The following is a 22,550-nucleotide window of genomic DNA, read 5'->3' as shown; positions in this document are numbered from 1 at the left end:
CTTCTTAGCGAGCCAGGAAGCCATCCTTGGGTCTAATGTCAATGGATGCCACAGGTGGGTTTCCTGGCATTCTAATTCTCCTGGAGCCTTGAGAAAGAAAGCCACGTACCTGTACATTTTGGAAGTCCCTGAGATCACCCCCGTAAGGCCTCGATTCTCAATCAGTTTGTTGTCCCAACACGCCTGAGGGGCATGGCTCTCCCACCAGGCACCATGGGGCTCTGAGAAAGGGTGATGATTCTAGGTGGCTGCTCAAGGATCTTTGGAGGGAAAAAAGGCACACATATAGTTGGGAAAAGCTCTCACCCTTGCCACCCCAGCACTCACCCAGCTGAGAATCACTGATGGAAACATCTGTCACCAGGATTTTCTGGGTCTGAGATCTTTGAGTGGGTGGTGACATCTCTTGGCAGACGGGGCCCTGGGCAGTGGAAGGCATGTTAAGGCATGTGCCCTGGCACCACCTGCAGGACACAGCTGTGCCCTGCCATTCACCTTTCTTCCACCCAGAAGGACTCCCACCTCCAGTCTCTCGCTTGCTGTGTGTGTGACACACAGTCTACTTGGGCAGCTCCCCCTGAACTCTGCCCTTGTCTGGCTGCAGAAACAAAGGAGCGGCAAAGCCCGCCCAGGATGGATACCCTCTCTGCCCACCCAGGGGGATTTGCCACAGATTTACTCCTCTTAGGAATTCCCATACAAAATGATAAATATTCCTGTAATAGCACATGAAATTAAATAAAGCAAAATAAAAAGACACACAATGCCAAGGGTTGATGAGATTCGGGGACAATTAAAACTTTCATGTCCTGTTAATGGGAGCATTTCCCGATGAATTTTTAGAGTCAGCTTGCCAATTAAAAAAAAAAAAAATCCTGCCATCTTATTTTAAATGAGATTATTTTAAATCTATAAACCAATTTTGGATAAATGACATTTTTACAATATTGAGGCTTCCTTTCCATGAAAACTCTGCAGATCTGTCCATTTGCTCAGGTCTCCTTTGATTTGTTCCAGTGATGTTTTATAGTTTTCGGTGCAGACGACGTCTTGGACATCCCTTGTAAGATCTCTCCCCAGGTATCTGATGTCCCCTTAACGTCATTGCAAAACCACCATTTAAAAAATATATTTTCTAGTTACTCCTGCTGGTACAGAGGAATACGATAGATTTGGGGTGTTTTGAGTCCAGCAACTTAGTTAACGAGTCTGTTCTTGGGCCTGATCTTCCAGGGCACTAATTCCAATCTCACAATGACTACAGTTCCTTTTCAGTTATCTGCATTTTAAAATTTTGACACGCATGTTTGTTAAGCTCCATGAGTGTGTGTGTGTGTGTGTGTGTGTGTGTGCACGCACACGTGAATGTACTGTATGTGCATGTCCTTGAGAGCACTTACTACTTCTTACTTGGTGCTCTTTGGTCTCCTTGAGTTGTTGTGTGTCCTTGCACAAGTGTTCCTGTGGTTTCTGTCCACTTGCTGGGCTGCCTCATATGGAGCTACCATTCTCTGTGAGTGGCACCGTGGAGTTTCCTTCATGACGGGAATCTCACAGATGGTGCAAGAAAAAGGAGTCTGTCCGTGTGGATCTAAGTGACAAGGGCCATCAGAGTCTTAGGGGCCCCAGAGAGACCCCCTCTATCCTCCATACAATTCTATCCCAAGCACCTCAATTCACCAGTCTGCTCCCCTTGGCCTTTTGGAGTCAAGGTGACTCTGGCCTGTTTTACTCAGAACATTCTGACAACACATGCGTAGGGTTTTTCCATAGCAATGATTTTTTCCAACTCTCTGGACACCAAATGTATGCCCTACAATTGAATTCAAGTCTGATGACCGACCACCTGGAGTTAGTGTCAGATTCACAGATTTAAGGGCTCAGTCTCAAGACTGCCCATCTTGGACACCAGTCACCCATACTGGTCCTAGGCCACCCACACTTCTGACCGACCAGCTATGAATCAGGGGTTCCCACAGACCCTCCTCAGATTGGGTAATTTGCTAGAACTGCATATAGAACTCCAGGGAACACTTACATTTACCAGATTTATTATAAAGGGTGAAACTCAAGAACAGCCAGATGGAGGAGACGCAAAGAGCAAGGTATGGGGGCTGGGGTGTGGAGCTTCTGTGGCCTCTCTGGGCACGTCACCACCTCAGCACTTTGTTGCGTTCACCAGTCTGGAAGCTCATCAAATCTCTCACATCAAGAATTTTTACAGAGCTTCATCTCCAGCCCCTACTACCCTTCCTGGTGGCTGGTAGGCAGGGCTGGAAGTTCCAACCCTCTAACCACTAGGTTCTTCTGGTGATGAGCCCCATCCCCTCATCCGTGGTCTTTCTAGCCAAAAACATCCTTAGGCTATCTAGGAACTCCATTCTAAGTTACTTTATTAGCATAAACTCAGGTGGGATCAGAAGGAGTTCTTTATGCATAACAAAACACATCCCTGTCATTCAGAAAATTCCAGGGTTTCAGGAGCTCTGTGCCAGGAATTGGGGACAAAGACCAAGCATATATCTTCTTTTTAAAATATAAATTTATTTTTTATTGGTGTTCAATTTGCCAACATATAGAATAACACCCAGTGCTCATCCCATCAAGTGCCCCCCTCAGTGCCTGTCACCCAGTCACCCCCACCCCCCACCCACCTCCCCTTCCACCACCCCTAGTTCGTTTCCCAGAGTTAGGAGACCAAGCATATATCTAATACCACAGTGCCCCTGCATTTGGTCACTTTTTTCTTCATCAAGAGAGACTATAGATCCCTCAACTTCTCAGACAGACCCCTTCTGGTTCTTTCTCTGGGCTCTGTGTCCAATTCCCAGTAGATGAGTCTGACTTTGGAGACCCCAACCAAACTCACTCACACTTAGCCACCTGTAGGTCCTAGCAACACCTGCTCAGGTAGACAAGTGTCTTGGAATGGAGTATGGAAGAGAAGAGGGGGACCATGTTCAGGTCTGAGGTTCCCAGCCAGCTTGGATTCTCTTGGTGAATTGGCCTATGGCATATTTGTTGGGTATGCAGTTAGAAGCATGGCAGGACACCCCACTGATGTACAAGCTTTGTCATTCATCTAATATTTTACTCTCCCTCCACTGCATGTAAGTAAGCAGGCTCTGAGTGACCTCTCCTCGGGGAAGGTTTGAAGATAAATCTGCTTAATGTCATGGCTCTGTTTCTTTTGGAACCACTTGAGGAGATGCCTTTAAGGGCTTCAAGAAGTAAAAGGAAAGGTTGATAGTGTCAAGACTAGCAAGATGCGAGGTCCCTGACGAAGTGGCAATACTCAGAAAGGATGCCTGCATATGGCGCCGGATTGCCCAGCCAACTCCCTGGACACTGGAGTTGCCAATGATGACAAAGAGTTTGGGGCCTTCAAGCAAAGCATGGCTGCTTAGCTTCTGACTTGGAGACACCATGCATGCTTGGGCACCCAGTAGCAAGCAGGAGAGATGAAAGACAGGGGGACCTCCCAGGGGCTTAGGGTTGCCCAATACCATCAGAAGCTCAGTCCTAGGCTTGAGAATGTGTTTATGACAGAGAAGGAGCTAATGGTGGTCAAGGTTGGGTTTCCTGCTCACTTGGCAGGATGGAGATTGCTATGAGTTGAATTGTGTCCCCTCAACAAAGATATTTTGAAGTCTAACCCCTAGGACTACAGAATGTGAATTTATTTGGAAATGAGGTCTTTACAGAATTATATTAAGAATATTACAAGTTAAAATGAGGTCACTAGGGTGGGCCACACATGGCTGCGTCCTTATAAGAAGGGAAATTTGGACACATAAACTGGCACACAGCGATCTAAGAACTCCAGAACTGTGAGACATTTCTATTGTATAAACCACCCAGCTTGTAGCACTTCATTATGGCGGCCCTAGGAGACTAGCACAGAGATTCAGAATTGGCTTTAGGGAAAATTAAAGACCTTGTATGTCTTACACACCAGTGAGAAACTGAGGTTCCCACTAGCTAGTGACAGGAGAGCTAATTTCCTGAAAGTCAGATGCGGTTTTATGGAAAAAGTTCCTGAAATTGTATAGTATCCTTCAGCTGTCCATTCAAGATTAAAAGGAGAAGAGTCTTTCTCTTCTCTGGGAAGCTCTCTCCCCTCCTGTAATCCTTACAAGAGCATGGTCAACTAAATTCCATGTCACTGACAAGGAGCATGGCAGCCAGAGAAGGTAGAGGCCAAGAACACAACTTTTGATTCTTGGCCCCAGGGACACCTCATCATTCTTCCTGAAAGAGAGCTTTCAGGAAGTTCTTACCTCTGTGGTCAAATCCTCCAGGTTGGAATTTCATTTTATTGTCACATTATATGATCCAGTCTCCTGGCAAAAAAAACAGAGACAAAAATAAAGTTCCCATAGCTTTTGAACAAAGAAGCTACAGTTATGAGGGCAGAATGAAAACTGCCTTCCTTGGCCACTATCCATGTGAAGATAACCAGGGGGTGTTGGGAGGCAGCTAGCTCCAGAGGAGTCAATTGGATTCTGTGTTTGGTAAGGGAACTAATGCAAGCTTAGTGGCATAAATAAAGACATGGTTCGCATGGTCTGTACTTCACCAGAAATAACTATGCTTGGTGTTGGTCTGACCACACTGTGAGTACCATGTTCATGTCTAGGATCCACTTCTCTTGGGGTTTCACCACACTAGTGCTATGTTGGGGCAGGAGGAGGTGGGTGCTGAGATCCAAGGCATATGAGGAAGGTGCTGTTCTTGGCCTGGACAGGAGTCCAGAGTGGGAACTAGATAATCCCATCATGAACACCTGAAGGTAGGCTTAGGTCTGACCTGGGAGGTTCCAGGTTCTAGAATGCAGCTGGGGAAAGAGTGAACATTTAGTGCTGGTTTAAATGGAGCTGTCAAGCAAGGGGTCCCAGAAGGTGGATGGCCACGGAGGGAGCCTGTAGGGGGAATCAGAGAGAATCACTTCCTGAAGCTCTCGATGCCTCTCACTGCACACATATTTTCTGGTAAAATTATATCTCATTTGTTTCATTTTTAGCATAGGGAACTCTGAGGCTGTGGCAAGTTTAAGAAAATCTTTTTTCCATGAACAGTAACAACAATACGAATAGAAGCAACTAGGGAAATGGAGAAGCATGACGGTTCTTACAGTTTATCATGAGGCCACTAGGGGGCAGAGGAAGACAGCTATTTGGAGCCACTAAAAAACACTGCAATCCCAATCCTTTTTTCCCCACCACAAAATGCTTGAGCAGAAAAGAAAAGGTACAATACAAACCAAAAATGGCTTTGCCATTATCAAGAATTTCCAATATTCTGAGGTAGCTTATAGTTCATGTACACAATGCTGAGTATCAAGTGCAACGCTACCTTTAACTGCAATTCAAGTCCAAAGTCAAGCACACCTATAATTCAGCGCTGTGCTTCCGACCTCGCTGTGAGAACATACCAGCACATGCAGGTCGGTCAGTGCTCTCAAAGAGTGCTCAGGCAAGCCGGGAAAAGGAGGAGCAGACAGCAGGCATATGGGGTTAACACCACTGCTTTCTTGGCTGCTGCCATTTGATTTTGAAGGATTGTAAATACAAGAGATGCCCAAGACAATCAGCCTCACTGCAGCCTTGTTGGGGTCTTAGAAAAGTCTGAAGTTGTTGCTACACGCTAGGTCTTTCCCACTGCAACCATTCCTGGCTCACCTAGCACGAAAAAAGCAGAATAACGGGTAGTGAACCAGTTGCCAGGACAGTGGGAAAGCACAGTGATGGGCCTGTGTTGGTGCTTCACAGCTTACAAGGACCCCTTGGTTAATTATCGTATGCAGGACATTAAGGATTTGATGCAATGATCTTATGGGTAGAATTAAAGCACCTTGTGACCCTAAGGCTCTGAGGATCTAAGATCTCCCCAAATCCCATGAGATAAGGATAGAAGATAACATCCCATTCAAGGAAGCTGAGGCTCTGAGGACTTATTTCTCCAAGTCTATTCATTCAGCAAACATGCATGAGCTCTGTGCTAGACCTGTTGAGTGTTCAGGGGCTTTTTGGGTCACTGAGGAAAGAGACACACGATCTCAAAATAGAGTGCTGTCTGGGATGTGACAGAGAGGTGAACAAGGAGGTGTGCAAGCAGATAGAAGTTCCAAGACTCAGCTAAGGGAAAGGGACCCAAGCAGGCTACATTAGAGGTGGTGATTTTTTTAGCTGCTTTGACTATCTCCAAGGAACGTGGCAATAGGAAAAATAAACCCACCCTGGAGGGACACTTCTGTGTTCCAAATTGCACAGGATTCCCACAGAGAACAAAACAGAACAAAATAAGATGATCTCTGTAGAAGACAAGCTTACAATAAAAATTAAAAATTACAAAGCATTAAAGGACACAGTCACCATGAGTAAAAGCAAATGTCTACATTAAACATAGCTTTCAGATAATAAAATTCAGAGTGCATAAAGTTATATATAATATATATTTTTTATTTATTTATTTATTTATTTATTTATTTATTTATTTATTTGAGACACAGAGAGAGGCTGAGACACAGGCAGTGGGAGAAGCAGGCTCCCTAAGGGGAGTCCAATGTGGCACTTGATCCCAGGATCCCGGGATCACAACCTGAGCTGAAGGCAAACACTCAACAACTGAGCCACCAAGGTGCCCCTATAAAGTAATATTTTTAAAACAAAAACCACAGAAGAGGGGCACCCAGGTGGCTCAGTTGGTTGAGCTTCTGCCTTCGGCTCGGGTCATGATCCCAGGGTCCTGGAATCAAGCCCCACATCAGGCTCTTTGCTCAGCAGGAGAGTCTGCTTCTCCCCCTCTCTCTGCCTCTCCTCTCCACTCATGCACTCTCTCTCTCTCTCAAATAAGTAAATAAAATATTTTTTTAAAAAAACACAGAAGAGAGGCTAATGAGGATAAATAGGACCAAAGGATTTGAAGAGCCATGCAGAACTTCTAGAAATGAAAAATAGGATCTTTGCAATGAAACACTCAGTGGATGGGACTAAGCAGCGCTTGGACACAGCTAAAGAAAGAGTTTATAAAATGGAAGAAGGAGCTAGAGAATATTAGAGAAAGTCTATGAGACGTGAAGGATAAAATAACAAGAGCGGTCATATCCTTAATAGGAATTTCAGGCGAGACTAGAAAGAATGAGAGAGTGGCATCCTCAAAGAGACACTGGCTGAGATTCTTTTTCAGAATAGAAGAAGATACGATTTTCCAGAATCCAGTGGTCGGGAATCCTGGGTGATACGAATGCACATAAAGGCTCACCCAGACAGACGAAAATGAAACTGCAGAAATTAGCAAGGGATGAGGGATTTAATCTCTCAGGACAGAGACACTGGAAATTAAAACACAAAGAAACAGGCTTACCTGCAAAACAACAACCGTCCGACTGAAAACAGCGTCCGCAGTATCAGCTAGAGAAGCCAGGAGGCAACGTACACGCTGACAGCACACAACGACCAACGTCGACTGTGGAGTGTAGCCAAACTGCTATGCTATTCAAGAGCAAGAACAAAATAAAGACATCTTTACTCAAATAAAAATGCAAAGTTTGCTTCTAGTAGATCCTCCTCGAAAGAAACACTAAAAAATATACTTCAGGGAAAAAAAAAATAAGTTGAATCTAAATGAGAAGGATGCAGAAAGGCCTTTTGCTTTTTCTTCCCATTCTTCTCCCCGAATCTACTTCCTCTATTATGTCTCCACCTCCTTCCTCCCAGATAGGAGACGGGGCAGGAGGATGCCCATGATGGTGGTGGCAGCAGAACATGATGGGGCCTCCTTTATACCACTGTCCTAGCATTGCATAATCTCTGTCCCCCTGGGCATGCGTTCTGAATGCCTCTGGCTGGGTTTCCTATCAGCCCACCACTCCTGGGTTGGGGGTGGCAGCCAGAGGAACCCCAAAGTGTATCAGAGGGCCCCCAAACTGTATACTACAGCTCAGGCTTAGAGAAGTGGTCACACATTCTGATTTTGTGAGGGAAACTCCCAGATGTCCAGTGTCTGTTCCTCCACCCCTGCAACAACATCCCATTGACAGAGGTAGGCCTTTGGGGACCGGGGGGGGGGGGTTTCCTTGAATGTGACTCTAAGACAGAGATTCCAGATGGAGCAGTTTATTTGGAAGATGATCCCAGGAGTGCTGGCAGGGGCACGGTGAAGTGAGACAGGGAAAGGAAGGCAGCCAAGAAAGCATGTAGTATCAAACCAGCCACCACCGTGGGTGACTGAAGCTTCAGTCTGCTCGGAAAGCTCTGGAAGCCAATGAAGAACACACACCTCAGATCATCCCACCTGAGGGGCAAGGGAGCTGGGGTATTTATACACCAACTCCTGCTCACCACTATGGGGAGGCTGCTCCCCAGGGCTTCATGAAGTTCCCTAGCACTTAGGCGGGTGGCACAGGTGGCAAAGGGGGGCTCCAGCTCAAGGGAAGGTCCTCAGGACACAAAAGGAGGGGTCGGCAGTTGGAATTCAAGGCTGTCAGCACTGAAGGGGCAAGATGAGTGTGTGAGCAAGGCTCAGGCATCTCCTGCTGGAGTACCTTATTCAAAGCCTTTGGGAGAATGCATATATATATATATATATATATATATATATATATATATATATATGTAGGCGCAAATAAAAAGACCCCAACAAACTCAGGGCCATGACTCACTGTCCTCATAGGTAAAAGGTGTCTGAGAACGTTCCGTTGCTTGCTGGCATTTTCCAGATGAACCCCTGCCTCCAGCTCAGTTGTCTGGCAAACACTGGGAGGGGTTGCAGGCAGCCCAGAGCATCTCACTATCACGAAAGTGACAGACTCTAAGAACACCCAAGTGTGTGGTTTGTCCACTGGCCTTGCTAATGGCCTGGCAGGCAGTCCGGCAGGTAGGCGTGGGCTCAGGAAACTGTGCAGGTGCACCTGGCTCCGCAAACAGCAGGTGATGAATTCCAAAGAAGCAGGAAATTCAAGTTATTAAACTCTGGCTGATTTAAAATACAAAAAAAGAGGACACACTTTTATGTGACTGATATTTGCCCAGATCTGAGCACTATAAAAAGAACTAGAGAGGAATAGAATTAGAAACCCACCTTTCGGCACTCCTAAAATAAAGTGGAATAAAAAGCTCTCGGGAGTGACAGGAAGAAGACCAGGGCAGATGGCATGACACACTGCAATTTAGCCTTGGCAGTAACCACAGTGGGGGGACCTGTCCCAGCCCACTGAATGACTTTAATGACCCTGTTCTTTTTCCCCTTTTGTTCATTTCTGTGGTTTACAATTTTATTTTTAAATTCCCGGTATTTTATAAGGTCGCTAATAGCTTGGACATTCATTATTTGCAAGGAGGGGGGTGTTCAGTGAGTTGCTTCCACCTGTAAAACAAAGATGCTAACTCCTGCTTCTTCTGAATTCAGCCTGTTAACTCTCTCGGACACTCTATGGACGTGAGGAGGAAGGACTACAGCTGAGAGGCCCACATCTGTCTTGGCAGCTGTTAGTGAGACTGGCATAAAAAGCTGAGGTATTTCCAACTTTCCTACAAGAGAAGAAAATTATGTCAGCAACATCTCTGTCCTCAAGCTGCAGCAGCCCATAGTACTTGAGAGTTTGTTGTACTTTAACGTCAACTTCAGCTTTATCCGTCCATTCCATTCTGTTCCATTCCATTCCATCTGTCCATTATCCCATCACATGCAGCCAGCCAGTCAGCCATCTTTTCTTCCAGCCCAACCAGCCTTCCATTCATCTATCCAACCAACCCAAGCAGCCTCTTTCTTCTTTCTCTCCTTCTTTTCACCGTCCCTTCCTCCCTTTTCCTTTCTTCCTTCCTTCCTTCTTTCACTTAATGCATCTCAAACAATCATCCATCCATCCATTCATCCATCCATCCATCCATCCATCCATCCATCCATTTATCACAACCATCCAAGATCTACTGAGTATCTTTGGGATAACTAAGCACTGAAATACAGAGGTAAAAATAGTTTTACCCTCCATAAGTTTACCCTTCAACAATATTTTTAAAAAAATCTCCACATGGTGATAATCTATTTTTTCTTTTTATCTTAATGAAAATAATGTTCTCTAGAAATATCTGTGAATCTTCCCACATTCAGTGGTAAACATGGTTATGGAAAAGTGAAAAGGGAATTCTTAAGACTTTTGTTGCTATTCAGTATGAGGCCCTCGAGCAAGTGTCTTTCCAGGGATGCTTACTCTTGTTGGTTAGCTTCTCGTTTTGTGGACTCTTTTTGGGCATCATAGATGACCTTGTCCACTTTTCGTTCGAGAGGTCTGGAAAGATTCTGGGAATATGGCAGGCAGAATGAGCATCCTTGGGCCACATGTTAGACAATGTGTTCACTTTATTGGCTTGGTAACTCCTAGCAAACCTCAAAACCTCCTGAGTCTGTTTCTCCATACACAGTAATCATGACTCTGCCAGGATTTGCATACATTGTGTGCAAACACTCTGTAAAAAGAGCTTCCCAAACCACCAACTATTAGACAAGTGAAAAGAGCTTCCAAAACCACCAACTATCTGACAAAAGCACTTCTTTTAAAAACTGTTTATTATTTCTTAATTGCATAAATAATAAAGGTTGACAGTAGAAAAATCAAAAGATCAAACTGAGAATAAAAACTGAACACAAACAAACATAAAATCATTTTAGTCCCACTGCTTGGTTTCCCCAAGATGTGTTTGTTGTCATGGAAAGATATGGATGATGAGAGCTCGAGATGAAAAACCAGGTACTATCACAGGATATATCCTACTCATCCCCATATTTAAAACTGTATTTCCAGGAGGATTATTTTTAATTTACCTATGGTATTAATAAATAGTACCAGAAAAGTCAGATAAGTAAAAGGCAAGCCAAAAATTAAAATGGATCTGACCTACTATCTAGCTATGACCACTGATGATATTTTGGTCTATTAACCTTACAGAGTTTACTTATTTCTATATATATTTTTTCTAAAGATTGATTGATTGATTGATTTAGAATATGCACGAGCAGGGGGAAGGGCATAGGAAGAGGGAGAGGGGATGCTGACTCCCCACTAAATGCTGAGCCTGACATGAAGCTGGATCCCACAACCCTGAGATCATGATCTGAACCAAAACCAAGAATTGGTCACTTAAATGCTTAACCGACTGAGCCCCCCAGGCCCCCCTACTTATTTCTGTATTTATAGATTTTACAAATATTGTACTAGATCATATATACAAATACTGTTGCTTACTTTCCCAGTCTCTACTAAATGGACAGCTTCGCATGTCAATACATATACTTCATGATATTTGAATTAGCTTTGAATATTCTGTTCTATGGATATGTCATCATCCCCTGATGTTGGATATTTAACATGTTTGTCTTCCAAGAGTTTGGAAATTTTTCCTTTAAACAATATGTAATCAAGATCCCTTGCAATAAAATCTTTGTGCCCATACCTATTACTCCATTGCATCTCGGAAATATTGGACCACTTATTCTTTTTTTGTGGTGTTGGAGAATCCTCCCTACCCCCATAGAATAAGAATATATATATATATATATATATATATATATATATATATATATTCTTAATCTTTAGAATATATATATATTCTAAAGATTTTATTTATTTATTTGAGAGAGAGCATGATGCAGGAAGGAAAGGGGGAAGCAGGCTCCCCACTGAGCAGGGAGATGGATGTGAGGTTCAATCCAGGACCCTGAGATCATGATTTGAATCGAAGGCAGACACTTCCCCGACTTAACCACCCAGGTGCCCCAAGAACATGTTTATTTAAGTGTACTCTGGTAACACCCTCAGCCTTTCAACAATCAATAAACAGAAAGAGGAGAGTAGAAAGTCTGGAAGGAGTGGAAAGGAGAATGGCTAACTCCAAGTCTTATCCTCAATCAGTCCAGGGGCTCCATAGGGAACCTTGAAAAGTATTTGCAAAATTCCATTTTGTTTTGCAAAACCAAAAAACCCCAACAAATATAAATTCCTATCTTCCACCTCTTTGAGAGGCAGTCGGTTATATACACCATCCTGAACCTTGCTTATTTTTCTTAACAAAATACGGTAGAGCTCTTTCCATGTCAATTCTGAGAGCACGTCTCCTTTTATTCACAGCATAGGGTTCACCCCAGAGAGGAGCCACCTGCCGCTTCTGTTGTTTTCTATCACAAACAGTGTTGGAATGAATAATCTCCATGCAATGAATGTCCTCTGTGCGTGCCTGTAGCTATAGGATAAATTCTCAGTAGTGGAATTATGTATTTCCAATTTTGGGGGTGGGATTGTTAGTTTCTTTTTATGATTTATTTACTTATTTGAGAGAGAGAGCGTGCCTGTGGGGGGGGGGTGGTGGTCAGAGGGAGAGGGAGAGAGAGAATCTCAAGCAGACCCCACTGACCATGGAGTCTGACACAGGGCTCAGTCCCAGGATCCCGAGATCACCACCCAAGCCAAAATCAGGAGTCAGCTGCTCAACTGACTGAGCCACCCAGGCACCCCCGTACACTTGTAGTTTTTCACGCACAGGCCACATCCTCCTCCATAATGGACATACCAGGTTTCATCTCCAGTAGCAATGTTCCCGGGCGGGGGGGGGGGAGGGGTGGCTGTCCTTCCACAGACTTCCAGCAGAGTGTGGCTGGTGTTAAATATGAGGATTTTGGCCAAGTCAGTGGATGAAGATGGAATTTCGGGGCTGCTTCCTGTGACCATGGCCCCAATTTTTTCTAGTCCTTCCTCTCCTATGCTTTTCCTTCCTTCCTTCTCCCCTTCCTTCCTTCCCATTTCGAGGGGCTCTTTATGCATTAGGAAGAGTAGGCCTTTTCTGTCATATGAATCATAAAACTATTTTCCCATTTTTTTCATTTTCCAAAATGTAGCGAAATGTAGTTGCTTTTTTGCTTTCTGTGCAAAAGGCTTTAAAAACATAGGCCATGTTAGTCTCGCTGCTTGTGCCTCTGGATGTTAAGTCATTGGTTCAGAGGGCGTGGAAATGAGATGCTCTTCACTACGGAGCACATCCGAGGCCCCTGGGAGCCCATCTGCGGGCTCAGACCCACGGCCCACTCTGGGTCCCACGTTGGGGGGCGGCTGCTTTTGTCTTTCCTTTGTGTTCAGCCTCATTTCATGGGAACAGGAGTGCCGGAAGTGTCTCACAAATCCATTTAGAGAGAACAGAGGGAAGAGAATCAGGAGTGGGCTTAGGTCACGGGAAACCCAACAGCCTTAGACCTGTGTCCTGGGATCAAGCCCCACCTCAAGCTCCCTGCTCAGCGGGGAGCCTGCTGCTTCCTCTCCCTCCGCCTGCTGTTGTGCCTGCTTGTGTCTTTCTCTAATAAATAAATAAAATACTTAAAAAAAAAAAAAAGAATCCTGCAAAAGGATTCTAAGAGTTCAACAAGCTTGAATGCTGGCCACAGACCCACCCTCCCTCCAAGGCAGCTCCCTCAGCCCCCTAGCCCCCTAGCCCCCATTAGCCTGCTAATGATGAAAACACCCACCTACCTCTTAGGGTGCTAACATCACATGTGTGGCTTCACTTTATTTCCACAACCACTCCCTGCCACCACCTCCCTTCCCACAGATGGGAAGACAAGGGCAGAGAGCTTAAGCCACTTGCCCCAAGATGCCCCCCAGTAAGTGGCAGAGCTGAGATCCGATTCCATGCGGCCTGGCTCCAGGGCACATGCCAGCACGCAGAGCAGCCTCAGTTAATTACTCCTCAAAACCAAAGAAGAGCAGATCTGATTTAAAGGGAAGACAGGAAAAGCAGTCAAAAAGAAACGCAGGTGCAAGAAACAGGTATGAGCAATCACCTGGAGGCCGAGAAGCGCTGTCGTCCTGTGGTGGCTGGTCCTGCTGCTACTGTAACTTCTCGGCCACTGTGAGCCACTCCCTTTGTCCTGAGCAAGCCGAGAGCCGGGCCCAGGAAACTCAGGCCACCCCCAGGGGCCAGGCTCAGCGCTCAGCTCCCCTAGCTCCAGGACCTGGGGCAAATAACTTTCTTTCTCTTTCCTTTTTATCATGGTAAAAAAAAAAAAATACATAAAATTTATCTTTTTTTTTTTTCTATTTTAAAGTGCACGAGTTAGCAGCATTCATCATTCATCATGGACACTGTCCATTTCCAGAACTTTTCATCATCCCAAACAGAAACTCTGTACCCAGTAAACAGTAACTCCCCACCCCAGCCCCAGCCCCAGATAACCCCTGTTCTACTTTCTATTGCTGCAAACTGGCCAACTCTGCATACCTCGTGTAAGTGCGCTCATGCCGCGTTTGCCCTTTTGGGCCTGGCTCATGGGGCTCAGCATGTTCTCGAGGTTCATCCCTGTTCAGCATGTATCAGTAATGTTGTGTGCATCTACCCCCGGTTTATTGAGTCTTTGCGCTGTTGTGAACAGAGCTGCTCTGAATGTTGTACAGGGATCAGCCTGAGACTCTGCTTTCAATTTGTTGAAGTGTACACCTCAGAGGGGAACTTGCTGGGTCATATGGCAATTCTATGTTTAACATTTTGAGGAGCCGCCAAACTCACTTTATTTTTAAACAGGAGATTTTTTTATTTCTTTTTTTTTTTTTTTCACTTAGGATCCTGGGCACAAATAAGCTTCCTAATTATTTCCCTGGGCCAATGAGCAGATTTTTCCAGCCCTTTTTCCAGGAAGCATCAGCCCTTGCAATGCCTCGTTTGTCCGGAGCTCAGCTCTGCCTTCCACCTCACGGGGGTCGCTGCATGAAATGTAAGCACATGCACATGAGTCCTTTCCTCTCCTTACCTTGACTTTGCAACAGGCTTTGACCCAGTGGACCCCTCTTCCTTCTAGAATCTTTTCACATTTGTTTGCTTTATAGTTGCTCCCTCTCTACAATAGAAGTCCTATAGGGCAAGGGCATTTTTTTCTCTTGTTTTCTATGATGTCCCCAAAGCATATGATGGTATCTGGCACATAATAGGTACTCAAGAAACACTTGGCGTGGAAGAGAAAGTCCAATATGTTTCTACAGCCTTTCTTCCACAGGTTGTCTCATTTCATCCTTATAACACCTTATGAAGGGACACTTCTCCCTACTTCCTAGCCAAAAAACAGGACCAGAGAGTTTAAATAACTTCCTTAAGGTTAGCACGTCTAGTAAAATTTATAGTCTACCTGTGATCCAAGTGACAAAGGCCCAGGTGTGCACCTTCAGCATCACTGAAGGAAACTAGTGCTTCTCAAAGGACCCACAAGCTATTCCCGAGGCCCTAAGGATGCTGCCCCTGCCAGCAGGCACACTCCTGCCCTGTCCTGAGTTGGGACTTGAAGCCCTGTGGCATTACTGTCCTCGGGCCCCTCGGTGAGGACCTTCTTAAGGTCCCACACAAAACAGAGGTCAGGCAGCGGATGGCCTGGCTGTGTGAGGATAATGACAGAACCAACCAGAAAATAAATTACAAACACCCTGGGGCTCAGACCTACACCCAGGGCTTTTCACTGAGCTGCCCGGCCTCACTAGCAGCCTGGTCCCTGGCTCCCTACGGAGCTGGGCAGTGCAGCGCCACCAGCACAGTCCAGGCGTCGCCCCCACCCCGCCGCCACCTTACTTTGTTCCAGCTGCCATGACAAAGTACCACAGACTGGGTGGCTTAACAGAAATGGATTTGCTCACATTCTTGGAGGCTGAAAGTCTGAGATGCAGGTGTTGTCAGGGTCGGTTCCTTTTGAGGACTTTGTCCTGGGCTTGCAGATGGCCACCTTCTCCCTATGTCCTCACACTCCTCCCTGTGTGCGTGTCTATGCACAATCGCTACTTATGGGGACACATCATATGGGATTAGATATGATGTGTCCCCACCGACCTCATAACTTAATGGCCTCTTCAAAGCCCCTGTCTCCAAATACAGTCACATTCTGAGGTACTGGGTGGGGAGGTGCTTCAGTTAGGACTTCAACATATGAATGGAGGGGGGAGATATAATTTAGCCCAACACAACTCAGCCAGGGGGTGCACTTCCCTAATCGTAAGAGGGTAAGATCCTGCTTCAAGCAGCACTAATCTCGATGACCTCCTCCAAAGATGCCTGCGAACAGATCTCTTCATCTCAGTTCCTCCTATCAAGTGAGGAAGTGCTCAAGGCACATGGTTATGTATAAAAGAAAGTGTGTGTCTGGTGGGAATGATGGGCTAAGAGGGCCCACTGAGCTATAAAATTATAAGATCTTCTATTCCCAAAGTATTTCCACAGAATACAAGTTATGAGATGATGTAGAAAGGGTGGCAAGGTCGAGGTGGGATGCTGAACATACAGGAAGTCCACCCTCAGTCCAGAATTCTGCTCATCCTAGAATCTAAGCCCCTGGTTTTAATCCTGTGAACAAAGCCATTGTCTATCCTGAAGGAGCAGAATACCTTGCTTCACACGTATCGATGCAGGACCACAAAGCACGGCTTTCTTCCTCTCCTAGAACCATAAATTAAGGTCTGTTCTACACTCATCTGCTCGCCAGCTCTTGGCAGCCTTCTCTGGACCTCGGGGCTCTTTGAGTACTTACAGTCTTTGTTCAAATAAGCTGCCTTCTGATGGCTGGCCCAGATGTGAGGCCCACATCTGGAAACGATCCCTTGTCTTGGCCCAGGCATTCAGGTCTGAGAGATGTGTGTGTGTCAGGTACACCCACACCCTGCCTGGTGATCCACACACAAGGTCCTATGCAGGACAGAGGTCTTGGAGGTTGGCAGCTTGGATTGGAGATGACACTGTGTTGTGTTAAATCCTAGTGGGCAACCATTTGGAAAATTCTGGAACCTGCCAACATACGGGTGCTCCTATCTGATCATCCTTCCTTGGTTTTCTTGGCAGGGCCCACAGTGCCAGGCCTTGCCACAGCATCCAGCATGCAACCCACAGAACATGCTATATCTTGCTGATGCCCCCACTTTGGTCTATGGATGGGAAGTGGTTGTCTAAGTTTGGGATTCAGTCTCCTCGTCTGGGGATTGATATCTAAGACTTACGGTGCAGGCATGAAGGTAAGTTCAGGGGGATCCTGTTCTTAAAGAAAATGCTGTGCTATGAAGCCAAAAATACAGCAGGACACAGTTTGGACCAATAGAAGGAAGGCAATGCTCTTCACCATTCCTAAGCAACGGCAAGCACCAAAGAATGGTGTGTGTGCAGGAAGGAGGTGGCATTTCTCCAGAGTTTGCCTGAGCAAGTCCTTGTACCAGGTACTTGGGCCAGTCCCCAGTGACAGGTTTAGAGGGTCTGACTGAGCCAAGAAGGATCCTCAGTATGTGCCTGCCTGACCTCACCCTTTCTTTTCTTTGTTTCTTTTTTTTTACCTTGAATGCATTTTCAAATTTCTAAAGTAGGAAGAATTTAAAATATAGATAAAGCAAAAAAAAAATATTCCTCAAATTCCAACAACAGGGATAACCCCTGTTAACACTTTGGTTTAATATATGCCAAGCCTTTTCTCCTATGTATGTATAAATACTTCCTAAAATAATGAAAGGCAACTGTATATTACCATCCTATAATACTGTTCTACAACCTAATTTCTATTAAATATCTCATGGTATTTCCATATCAAAAATATACAACTGTATCTGAGGTCTTAACAGCAGCACTGCTGCTCAAGAGAGGACTGAAAGTCTGTGGAGGCATTTGTAGTTGTCACAATAATGGGGGGTCAGAGGAGCGGGTGGGAGATACGCAATGGACACTTTGAAGGGAAGAGACCAGGAAATTGGATTTTCTGCAATGCTTAGTCCAGCTCGAATGTTCAATGTCCTAATGGATATTCATGAAGGCAAAAAAACAAACAAACAAAAAAAACAAACCAAAAACCTGTTTTTAATGATTTCAGCTCAAGACCTAACTCCATTTGACATATAAACACAAGGTTTTTGGGCATGATTTCCGTATACCCTGAATTTTATAACAATGCAACAAATGAGTTTTGTTTCGTTTTCACTTTTTACTATGAATTGTCAACTCAACAGTTTGGAAATTTCATCAGCAATGGCAAAGCCACCTATAATATTTGAGTCACTGCTTAGAGCCACCTGGATCTATCTGTATTGTAGTCACTGTATTCCTAGTGATTATACATACTTGGGAATACACTCATTCAGCCTTTTCTTTCCAAAAGTCAGATACAGAAAGTGTCTGTAACATTTAATGGGACTTTTCTTACTTGTATTAAATCCTGACCTATTTAAATGCAGATTCAAGCATCTGGCTTCTTTATTATATTCTCAAATGTAGTTGTGCCTAAAAATTTGCAAACTGAAACTATTATCTATTGGCTCTGTACACCCCTTCTGAGCCTGCTCTCCACCTCTGGGGCTAGAAACCTCCATGTTACAGCTTCCAGATCCTTTCCCATCTGGCTCCTCTGAGGGTCTGCCAATGGGAGGCACTGGGGGATGGAAGAGATCCGGGACACGCCATTTCCCCATCTTCTCGGTTGTGTGGTGTGCCTGGTGTGGCGTGCACGGTGGCAGCCACAGTGGCCTTGCAATTGGAGGTTCTGGTGACATCATTTTCCCCTTTGTTTCTCCAGCTCTAGGGACTAGTGAGTCCCTGTAGCTACTAATCCTTGCATAACCCTACCTTCCTCTATATGATCTTTCAGCCCTTCCCCATCATAACCAACCCCCTAGATTAATTTACTTCTGTTTGAAATACTTGGAGTGGTTTGTTTTCCTGACTGGACACAAAAAAGATTAAAAAAACAATTAGGATTTTATTCTATTTACCTTGTTTATATTATCGTCAGGCCATTATATGCACTTGAGGGTGAAAAGGTACAAGCTTCCAGTTATAAAATAAATAAGTCATGGGGAGGTAGCGTGTTGCCATTGTAATAATAATAATGCTGTGTTGCATTTTTGAAAGTAGCTAAGAAAGTAGATCTGAAAAGCTCTCATCACAAGAAAAAATTTGCTTGGAAAATGTGTAAGGTGATGAATGTTACTGTGCTAATCATTTTGCAATATATATAAATATCAAATCATTATGTTGTACACCTAAGACTAATATAATGTTATATGTCAATTATTCTTCACTTAAAAAAAATTACCCACTTGGGTAAATATATTACCTATGAATTTAATTTTGGGTCAACGAAGGGGGTATTGCAAAATATTTAATACTATAAACAGTGGTGTTGAAAGTATTGGCAAGGACATGGAGACAAGGGGAAAATTGTGCTTGGTTGGTGGGGGTATAAATTGGTGCAGCCTTTATGGAAAACAGTATGGGAAGTTCCTCCAAAAATTACAAGTCAATCTACGATATGCTTCAGCAATCCTACTGCTGGGTAAATATGCAAAGGAAATGAAATCAGTGACTATGAGATATGTGCCCTCCGATGTTCGTCGTGGGATCACACAGAATGGCCAAGAAATCGTAAGAGGCTGCATGCCCACCAATGGATGAATGGATAAAGAACATATGACCTATCTGTACTGGAATATTATTCAGCCATAAAAATCAGAACCCAAGAGGGGCACCTGGGTGGCTCCGTGGTGGAGCCTCTACCTTTGGCTCAGATGATGATCCCGGGCCCTGGGATCGAGTCCCGCATCTCTGCCTCTCTCGGTGTCTCTCATGAAAAAATAAAATCTCACAAAAAATCCGAACTCGGGGATCCCTGGGTGGCGCAGCCGTTTAGCGCCTGCCTTTGGCCCAGGGCGCGATCCTGGAGACCCGGGATCGAATCCCATGTCGGGCTCCCAGTGCATGGAGCCTGCTTCTCCCTCTGCCTGTGTCTCTGCCTCTCTCTCTCTCACTGTGTGCCTATCATAAATAAATGAAAATTAAAAAAAAAAATAAAGTCCTGGTTGACCTGTGTTTAAAAAAAATAATAATCCGAACTCAGAAGTGCTGGGCGAGCAGCGGAGGGAGTCCCGGGGCCGGGGCTGGGTGACGTGGCGAGGAGTGGTGTGGGTGGGTGTGAGGGGCCTGGACACGTTCCAGGGGGTCCCCTGCGTCGCTGGACCTCCGCTAACGACACTGTCCTGTGGATTTTAAATGCGCCGGGGGAGAGGGTTTCACGTGTGCTCCTCACACCCAAAGAAGGTAACTTGCGAGGTAATAAACGTGGATCAGCTTCCCGGTAGCAGGCCAGCACCCGGCACTCCTAAGTGCATTGTTTCGGTCAGTGATGCTCAAGGCGGCGAACGACGGTGTCTGAACGAGCGCTGGGCCTGACAGTAGATGGTCCCCGCGCTAGGTCTTCACGTCCCCTCCTCCCCGTGGGGCAGACGCTCAGCCTTTCCAGGACGCCGATGCGCTGCGGGGAAGACGCTGGTACTTGCCGCGCTCGGTGCATCCCAACACCGCCGGTGACTGCGTCCAGCAGAGCTCCGTTCTGCCGCAGTCTGTCCTTCCTGGCCCCGCGTTTGCGTGGGGACCAACACACACCGCACCTGGGGACGCGGCGAGGCAGCCCGGGAGGCTGCGGCGCCCGCGGCCGCGCAGGCGGGGAGCGCGCACCGAGCGCGCACCGGGCCCGTCCACGGCGCACAGCCCACGCCGCCCGCGCCGAAACCCCGCCCGCCCGGGCCCCGCCCACGCCTGGAGCCCCGCCCACCCCGGAGCCCCGCCCGCTCTTGGAGCCCCGCCCGCGCTCGGAGCCCCGCCCACCCCGGGGCCTCGTCCGCTCTTGGAGCCCCGCCCACCCGGAGCCCCGCCCGCGCTCTGCGCAGACGCGGCGCCTAGGATCGCTGGCCGGGTAAAGTCTGCCACCGACTTCCAATAGCCAGTGGTCCTCGAAGAAGGTGCAAGGGTCCGAAGGCGGCGAAGGTGAGGCAGGGAGCAAACACAGAAACCCCCCACGAGCCCTTGCCCGATCTCTGCCTTGAGGCCCAGGCCGTCTCTTGAGCAAGGGATTTTGCTTTGGCGCGGAGGGTTCTCAAGATACGGGTCCTCCGAAGGGAGCTAGCAGTTTTGCAAGGTCTTCGGAGTCTATAGAGACACCTAAGTCTTCCGGCTTTCATCACAAGCCTAAGGAGATACATATCTACTCAACTCTTCATCTTCCCACCGCATTCCATGATTTCCGTATTTTCAAGATTTTCCGAAATCTTGTAAAATCCTTGGCTTCCCTTCCCATTCATCCACTGGTTCCAGCCCCTGGTCAAATTCCAGTGGATTGGACAGCCAGGGGGTTTCTAGGTGTTGTCACTCTCTCCATCCTGATGTCACTTGGCTAATTCTAATTCATCCCAGGGATTACTGCAAGAGCATCCATTGGTTTTCTTCCTTCAGGTCTCTATTTTACATTCTCATGTTCCAGCCAGAATAAGCTTTCTCAAAGTCAAATAAGAGGATTATTGACAATGGCGACCCTTCAGGGCTTCCTAGTTTTAAGATAAAGTTCAAAGCCCTTGATAAGTTTCAACTAGCCCCTTCCTGATGTCTATCATTTCTTCTTCGTTTCTATACTCTTCTCCACACTCTGCCCAACCACAGACAAATGATTCCAGTTGATTGATGATAACATTAACATCTAATTTGTAGGGAAAAGGCTAGGATTAAATAGCAGGCATAAATAGCATGCAAATAGGGACATGCATGACTGGAATTTAAGCTAGGACCCCAAAATTATTAAGTTTTGTTAAGTATGCATGCTAACACTAGAATAACCACCAAAAAAAGATTTAATTGCACATAATTAACAAATAAATGGAGGGGGGAGAAATGAAATGACAGAAGGAAACATTTTTAAAAGAAAAATGCCCAAAATGAGAAGATGAGGAATGAATAAATAGCTCGGAGATCCAAACATATCAGTAATCACTATAAAAAGACTAAACACTCCAATGAAAAGACAAAGATGGTCAGACTGGACAAACAATAAAGTTCAGATATATGCTATTTAAAAGAGATACTTCTTAAAAATAAGTATAAGGAAGATTAAAAGTCAAAGGATTAAAAAAATCATACGCTAAGAAATATAATTGACCAAAAGATAAATCAAGTAGTAATAGTAACAGCAGACTAAGTAAACTTTAAAATGGAAAGCATTTCTAGAGAGGAAGGTCATAATATAATGAATGGTAAAAAGTCTAATTTATTAGTAATTTGTAACCATTTTAAATTTGAATGCAACTAATAACAGAACCTCAAATATATATAAAACAAAACCCACAATTGTTCTAAGGGAGATATTGCTAAATTCACCATCTCTTTGGGGAATTTTAACACAACTATTTGTAAATATTTTAAAGGACTTACATATAGACCATAATCTTAAACAGAAATTAGAAATAAAAAAAGATAACTAAAAACCCCATGGGTTTGGAAACATACATAAAACACTTAAAAATTGTTCACATACTAAAAATAAAATTAAAGTTGAAATAAAATATCCAGAACTAAATAGTAACTGACCATTATCTATCAAAATGTGTCAAATGCAGCTAAAGTGGTACTTAGAGAACAGTTTTATAGCCCTGGATGTTTATATTAGAAAAGAGCAATATCTAAAACTTAATAAACCAAAGAGCCAACTTAACAATGAGAAAAAATAGCAACCTAAGCCCAAAG

At 45.2% G+C, this 22,550-nt stretch overlaps 1 long non-coding RNA gene across 6 annotated transcripts in view; it reads right to left on the bottom strand.

Annotated features, from left to right (window-relative positions):
* Positions 1-22,550, bottom strand: part of LOC119870707 — a 33,122-nt gene that overhangs the window by 5,752 nt on the left and 4,820 nt on the right. For 3 of the 6 annotated variants that reach the window (XR_005353400.1, XR_005353403.1, XR_005353401.1), the window contains exons 1-7: positions 14,262-14,703; positions 13,825-14,023; positions 9,367-9,530; positions 8,663-8,976; positions 7,366-7,493; positions 4,281-4,343; positions 110-421 (exon numbers count right to left, since the gene is read on the bottom strand). This is a non-coding gene — a long non-coding RNA (uncharacterized LOC119870707). Of the gene's footprint in view, positions 1-109; positions 422-4,280; positions 4,344-5,434; positions 5,682-7,365; positions 7,494-8,662; positions 8,977-9,366; positions 9,531-13,824; positions 14,024-14,261; positions 14,704-22,550 lie in introns of those variants that run through there. The other 3 variants (XR_005353405.1, XR_005353402.1, XR_005353404.1) reach the window with 3 other exon arrangements.

This window comes from Canis lupus, chromosome 1 (assembly GCF_011100685.1).
Source record: "Canis lupus familiaris isolate Mischka breed German Shepherd chromosome 1, alternate assembly UU_Cfam_GSD_1.0, whole genome shotgun sequence".
NCBI lineage: Eukaryota > Metazoa > Chordata > Mammalia > Carnivora > Canidae > Canis > Canis lupus.
This window is presented reverse-complemented; position numbering and strand designations above follow the sequence as displayed.